This window comes from Tenrec ecaudatus, chromosome 10, assembly GCF_050624435.1.
Source record: "Tenrec ecaudatus isolate mTenEca1 chromosome 10, mTenEca1.hap1, whole genome shotgun sequence".
NCBI classification, from domain to species: domain Eukaryota; kingdom Metazoa; phylum Chordata; class Mammalia; order Afrosoricida; family Tenrecidae; genus Tenrec; species Tenrec ecaudatus.
This window is the reverse complement of record NC_134539.1, coordinates 156,418,043-156,424,474: the sequence shown is the minus strand read 5'-3', so window position 1 is coordinate 156,424,474 and position 6,432 is coordinate 156,418,043.

Below are 6,432 nucleotides of genomic sequence, written 5' to 3'. Positions count from 1 at the left end.
CTCTCGTTCACAGGAAATGTAACTCAGCTTGGCAGAGCAGCCTGCAGTACCCCCCCCACCCCCTAGAGCGCCCCCCTATGGGGCTGTGGCCCTGTAACTGTGCTGACCAGGGCCCTGAAGGAGTGGATGTCCTCTTGAAGGCCCCTCTCCCTGGCTCCTGGCCCCATGTCAGCAGCCCCTTTGGGAGAGGAAGTCACTGGGGGAGGGCGTGGCTTTGGTCAAAGCCAGCCAGACTTTCCCTTTTCATTGGGGTGTGGGGGGGGCAGGGAGACGCAAGGCCCCTCCAGCCCTTCCTGGATAATTTGTAATATTGGCGCTGCAGCATGCCTTCCCTTCAGGGGCAGGGCAGGTTAGTGGTCCTGACAAACCACACCTCAGCTCTGTGGTTCAAGTGTGCAGCCTTCCTGGGCCACCGCCCTCTGTCTGCCAAGAGACTGTAGGAGTGTGGCAGGGCCCTGCTGGAGGGGCATCCCGGGTCAGGCACGGTGGTGGTGGTGGTGGTGGTCTGGGCGGTGGGGGGCGGGGGCTCAGGGCCACAGGGATTTCTTGGCCCACACAGAGGAGAGCTGGAAATACGGGCTGGCTCCCGCTCACCCGACTTCACCCGACTGCACTTCCCAAAGCCACGCTAATGGGGCCGAAGTGCCTGCTTCCTCCTCGCAGGGGGCGGCGGGGGGGGGGGCATCTGAGAGTCCATTAGTCAAGTGTTTTGGAATCTTAGCTGAGGAGAAGAAGCGCCGGGAAATTCAAGGTGAGAATTATTGTTGTCAGGGCTGTAATATGATAATCAACACTCCCAGACAGCCGGAGCGGCAGCCTATCTCCACATCCCAGGAATCTAGTAGAGCCCGGTGGCTCAGAGCCTTGAGCGGTGCCCCAGGACTGGCCGGTCACCCTTGGTTTGATGCAGGGAGGGGCTGTTGCCTCTGTCTCGGCCCATCGAGCTGGCTTATGGGGTCTGGTCTATCTCTGGCTGTTAGCACTGGCCCCCAAGGTGGGGTGACCCTGTGCACAGCAGAGGAACACACTGCCTGGTCCTGTACCCTCCCCAGGGATGGCGGTGGACGGGACCCGTTGCACCGACTGGTTTGTGGTCAGTGGTCAGGTCTTTCTTCCTAGCCCATTGTTGTGTGGACGCGTCACTGATCAATGCCACCCCCATGAATGGTTGGGGAGTGGACCTTTATGGCCCATGGACTCCCCACAGGTTGATTTCTGGGGGAGGATCACCAGGCTTTTCTTCCTGTGGTTGCTAGGTGAGGTGCCCGTTTCTAAGGAAGGTGTGGGCCGTACTTCTCCCAGGACAAATTGAGCTGCTCTTCGGCGGTCCACGGTGCTTTGTTCAGTCTGTCCGAATCTGGAAGCTCTGCTATGAGCCCTCCAGCCTCGCCCAAGCCTCCCCTGACCGCAGGGGCGGCTGCATGCCAGGGCCACTGTCCAGGGGACACACTCAGGGCTCCTGCCGTCCAAGAGGTGCTGAGGCTCCACTCAGCTCCCGTCACGGCGTCCAGAGGAAGCCTGCCCGCCAGCTTGCTCATCCCCCCGCCTTCACGGACGGGCTGTCTCCAGGAACCCGCTGCCACGAGTCCATGCCAACTCACATGAGATTGTGAGCCACTGAGACTGGGCAGGGTCAGACTGCCTGATGGACTTCTGAGACCACGACTCTTCCTGGGAGCTTCATCTTTCTCCCTGGCTGGTGGTTTTGGACTGTGGGCCTTGCAGTTAGCAGCCCAGCACAGAACCACTACACCGCCAGGGTTCTAGCTGCCACCCAGTCCACTCCAACACAGACTGCCCCCCGCCCTGTCCCCTGCCTCCTGGCAGAACAGAATAGGCCCCAAGATGGTAACTACTTCCGGGCAGGCAGCCTCATGGTCATGAGCCTCATCGCTTCACCCACCCCTTGGGCTGCCTCTCACCCCTTTGCTCATCTGAGGGCAAGCGGCCCTTTGCAGGTTTGCCAGGGAGGGGGGCACAGGGGGAGGGTTCTGATGGGAAAATGGGATGGGAAGCAGCGGGAATGTTCCCACAGACTGGCTGTAGCTGTTTGGTTGTGTGTTGACTATACTGCAGTGCTTACCGCCCTTGTCAGCATCTGGCTTCTCTGTGCCCTCCCAGACAGACAGACAGACAGACAGACAGACAGACAGACAGACAGACAAAAGACCCACACTCATAGTCACCAAGCCAATTCCAAGCCCTAGTGACCTGCCCCCATGAGTCTCTGATTCTGCAACTCTGCGGGAGTGGGAAGTCTCATCTTTCTCTCTCGGAGCGGCTGGTGGTTTTGAACTGCTGACCTGGCAGCCCAGTGATGCCCCCGGGCTCCTTCTCTTGTCTACGCAGGCAACTGAGTGTTGCATGGGCTCCCCTCCCCCAGCCCCCCACTGAGCACAAACTCTCCTTTTAAAAATAGAAGCATCTCAGTGGAGCAGAGGGCTGTTCCAAACTAGGTCATTGATAACTGTCTGTATTTACATGTTAAAATGCAGCACCGCAGGCTTGGCCCTGATCCTCCAGGGTCCTGCAGGGAGGCTGAGAGAGTCCCTGGATCATGCCCCATCCTGGACTGGGTCAGAGCTGGGGCTCAGATCCCAGAAGCAAGTTCTCCCCACCTACCCTGGAGAAGCCCAGCCACCGAGGGCAATTCCTCAGGACCCCTGGGAGGGAGGGACACAAACAACCTTCAGGCCATGCCAGCCTTTCCTGTGGGTCCCAACAGCACAGGCGGTGTTAAGGCCCAGACGCTGGAGTGGGACTCCCTGGACCTGCCCCACACCCCGGCTCCCAGAGACACACACCTGGAGGCTCTCTCATTACTACCCCAGTTTGGGGTGGGGGCAACTGCACCCAGAGGAGCTGTGATGGACACGTGTCCCTCTTCCCCGGTCTCAGCAGGTTCCTTTCAGGGTGGGGCCCTTCAGGGGCTGACCCACTTTGTGGGTGTCTCCTGGCCCAGAGGTGGAGTTGTTGAGGCCAGGTGTAGATACCTGATCCCTAGGGGGGTGCACATGGTCCCTCCCAGTGCCTGGTCTGCGCAGATCCTGGGGACAAGTTGCTGCCTGGGTCCTGCACCCCTCCTGCTCAGAGCCACTCCCTGGCACCCAGCCTAGCTCCAGGCCCCTTCGGAGTCAGCAGGCTCTCCAGGCGGTGCGGGCGGCAGCCAGGCAATTGGAGGTCAGGCTGTGCTGAGCTGGGAGGCCAGGAGGCGGGCTCTGCAGCTCGTCCCTGCTCCACTTGATGGACAATTTAAGTCCAACCCGGCCGGAGGAGAGCAAGGTCGTTAGGAGTCAGGATGGCAGGAATAAATCAGTCACCTCGACTCGGCCGGCTGAGCCAGACGCTCCTGGGCCCGGGATCGCCAGTCCCCCGGGGGTGTGGGGGTGGCAGAGCGGGCACAGAAGGTGCTGGATCAGCTGCTCAGGGTCGGCCATCTTCTGAGCTCCATCAGGCTGGGGGACCCCAGGATCCAGGGATTGCTCACGCCCGGGGCCCTGGGCTGAACCCCACCAGGAAGCTTTGCAAGATGCCTTGTCTCTCTCGCCTTGTGCCGCTCAGAGCCTCCCCCTGCCCACGTGGAGGATCAGAATAGTGGGGCCCACCTGTGTGTGTGCTCCCATGCCTGTACAGCCATGTATGCGACTCACACGTGCACACACACGGGCACTGCACATGCTGGCCTCATGCACACTTGCTGAGTTTCACTTTTGTCGGGGGTCAGGGGTCAGTGCCCAGCACCTGAGCGTCTCCCAGACTGTGGGGCCAGGCCTCCTCTGCCCTCTGCCTCTGCCAGCTCCCTGGGGCCTCCTGCAGTCCCTTGGGGGGGGCAGGGGGGCAGGGTGGCCTGGGCAGTGTGGAGAGGCAGAGCTAGAGCCGCCTTTCTCCTGCAGGCTTCAGCCTAGATGTGGTCCCGCGGGGAGGCTGATGGGTTTTGGAAATGCATTGCCCTCGTCTTTCCTGCCTCCATCCCCACCCCGCGCCCACCTCCCCACTCGGGGCTGACGCCCACTAGTGCTGACACCACCCCCTCCCAGGAGGCAGCCAGCACGCAGGCCTTTCATTAACTCAGATCCTGCAATTACCCGTGGAGCCTTGGGGGCTGCTCGCCCTGCAAAGCGTGTTGCCTTTCCTGAGCCACGCAGCCCTGCAGCCCTGTCTCTGCAGCAGAGAGCCCTGTGTGGGCACCACGTGCTGGCCACACATGTGGCGTTCAGACAGCAGCCTGGGGCGAGTGGGCGGGCGGGGGCTGTGCCATTGTTCAGGCAGAGGGACTGTGCTGGGCAGTGGGGCAGCGTGCCGTCCCTGTAGAGGGAGCTGCTGGACATGTGTCGTGTATGCCGTGACTTCATGCGTGTGTGGATATTGTACACGTGTGCGAGCTCGTGTGTGGGTACTGAGCACATGTGGATCTGCGTGTGAGTTCATGTGTGTGTGAATATTGTACACATGTGTGCAAGCTCGTGTGTGAGTACCGAGCACATGTGGATCTCTGTGTGAGTTCATGTGTGCATGAATAGTGCGCACATGTGTGTCTGACCCCACGTGCGTGTGGATGCATGCACATGTGTGTCTGCGGTGTATGTATACATTGTGCACATGTGAGGACGTGCTCGTGCATGTGCATATGTGTGCACGTGTGTCTGTGCAACCAGGCCATCAGGTAACCTGGGGTGGGGTGAGGTGCCCTGGTGCAGGTGCAGGGTGGCTAGCTGTGAGGTCACCCCAGGAGGATGGCGCACCCGGAGACAGCTCTCAGACCTGTGCCTCTGATGCAGAGACAGACTGTCACTCCCACTCACAAAGGTAGTTAGGCGTCTGGAGCAGCTGTGGCTGCGTGGAAGCCCTGCTTGGGGACCTGTCACCCTAAAACAGGAGAAGGAGGAGGAGGAGGAAGAGCAGGAGGAGGAGGAGGAGGAGGGGGAGGAGCCTGGCTCCAGCAGCTCCAGTGAGCAGTCAACAATCCTCCAGCCGGTTTAAACTGCCTCCGGCCATGGATGGCCTCACTCAGGCTCAGAGCAGGGGGAAGGCCCAGGACCCCTCCATCAGGGCTGTCCCCCACCCGCCGGCCGCCTTTGCACCAAGAGCAGACAAAGGAAGTGGACCCAGCCGATCCAGCTCTCCTCTCCAGCTCAGTAACTGCAGCGGAGACAGCGAGAGCGGCGTCCAGAGGGGCCTGGGCGACATTGAGGGCCTGTGGGCGCAAGTGCAATGTGTGTGAGTGTGTGCACGCGTGCATGCACACACGTGTGTGAGAGGACAGGGGCGTGGGCACATGGGAGCACGTATGTGTGTGTGCACCCATGTGGGTGAGCATGTGTGTGTGCAGCGCCTGCATGTACTGGCTCCCCTTGCTCCCTGGCCCTACGACAGGTGGCTGTGTCACCTGTGGGCTGCCCGCCAGCTGGCAGGGCCGCCTGCACTGTGGGTGTGCTGCATACCTGGCAGTGCAGAGGCCTGGGGTGGACAGCTGGTGAATGGTGGTGGGACATGAGGTTCCAGCTGTTGAAGAAGCCAGACCAAGGACCCCTCTGGTTGTCCCTCCCCTTGTACGGGGAGGGGGCGCTTCCTGTCTGCTTAGGCTGGGTGGAGGTCTGGGTGCCCACCACCCAGGCTTGCTGGACATTGGCAAGCAACTGGTAGTACAGGTAGTGTCCAGTGTTTGACGGGGGCCTGGGGCCTGAAGCCCCATGCCGCGGGGGTCTCTGCCCCCTGCTGCTCACATGGAAGGCTCTTCTTCCTGCCTCCCCTGGGCAGTGAGGGCTTCCCGGGCCTGTGCGTGGGCACTCGGCGGGTGGTGTGACACGTCCAGGTGGTCACCCGCACACTTGTCTAGAGTGGTCCCCACAGACCACAGGTTCCCAAACTTATTTGGCCCACTGCCCCCCTTTTCAGAACAAAGCATCCTCAGCATTCCCCTCTCCATCATGAGAACCGTTGACAGTAGCCCGCCGTCTCTAGCTTCAGGTGTGGGTCTCTGCTCTAGCAGCCCCCTGGGTCCTCCCAGCACCTCTAGGGGCTGTTATCGCCTGATTTGGGTGGGCAACACTGGTCTAGACAGTCATGTGCTGAATTTCTTAGACAGAGACAGGGAGGAGGGGGAAAGAGAGAAAAAGGAGAAAGGAGACAGGAGGGAGCAGGGAGATGGGAGAAGGTGAGCTGACTCAGTGTTCGAGGTGCAGTAAGGGCCTGGTCCTGGCTCCGCACTGGCTCCGGGCCCACAAGTCCAAATCAGGGTGGCGGCCATGTTGCCTCCTCCTGAGGGTCAACCAGTGACTGGTCCGCCTTCCACTCCTTTCAGCCAAGCCGCCCCTGCTGCGACCAGAAGAGCACTTCCCTGCCCTCATCTGACACCTTGTCTGCTGTTACTGTGGGACGCCATGCCGAGGGGTCGGGGTTGGGTGGGTACCAACTCTCACTAACCAAAACCGT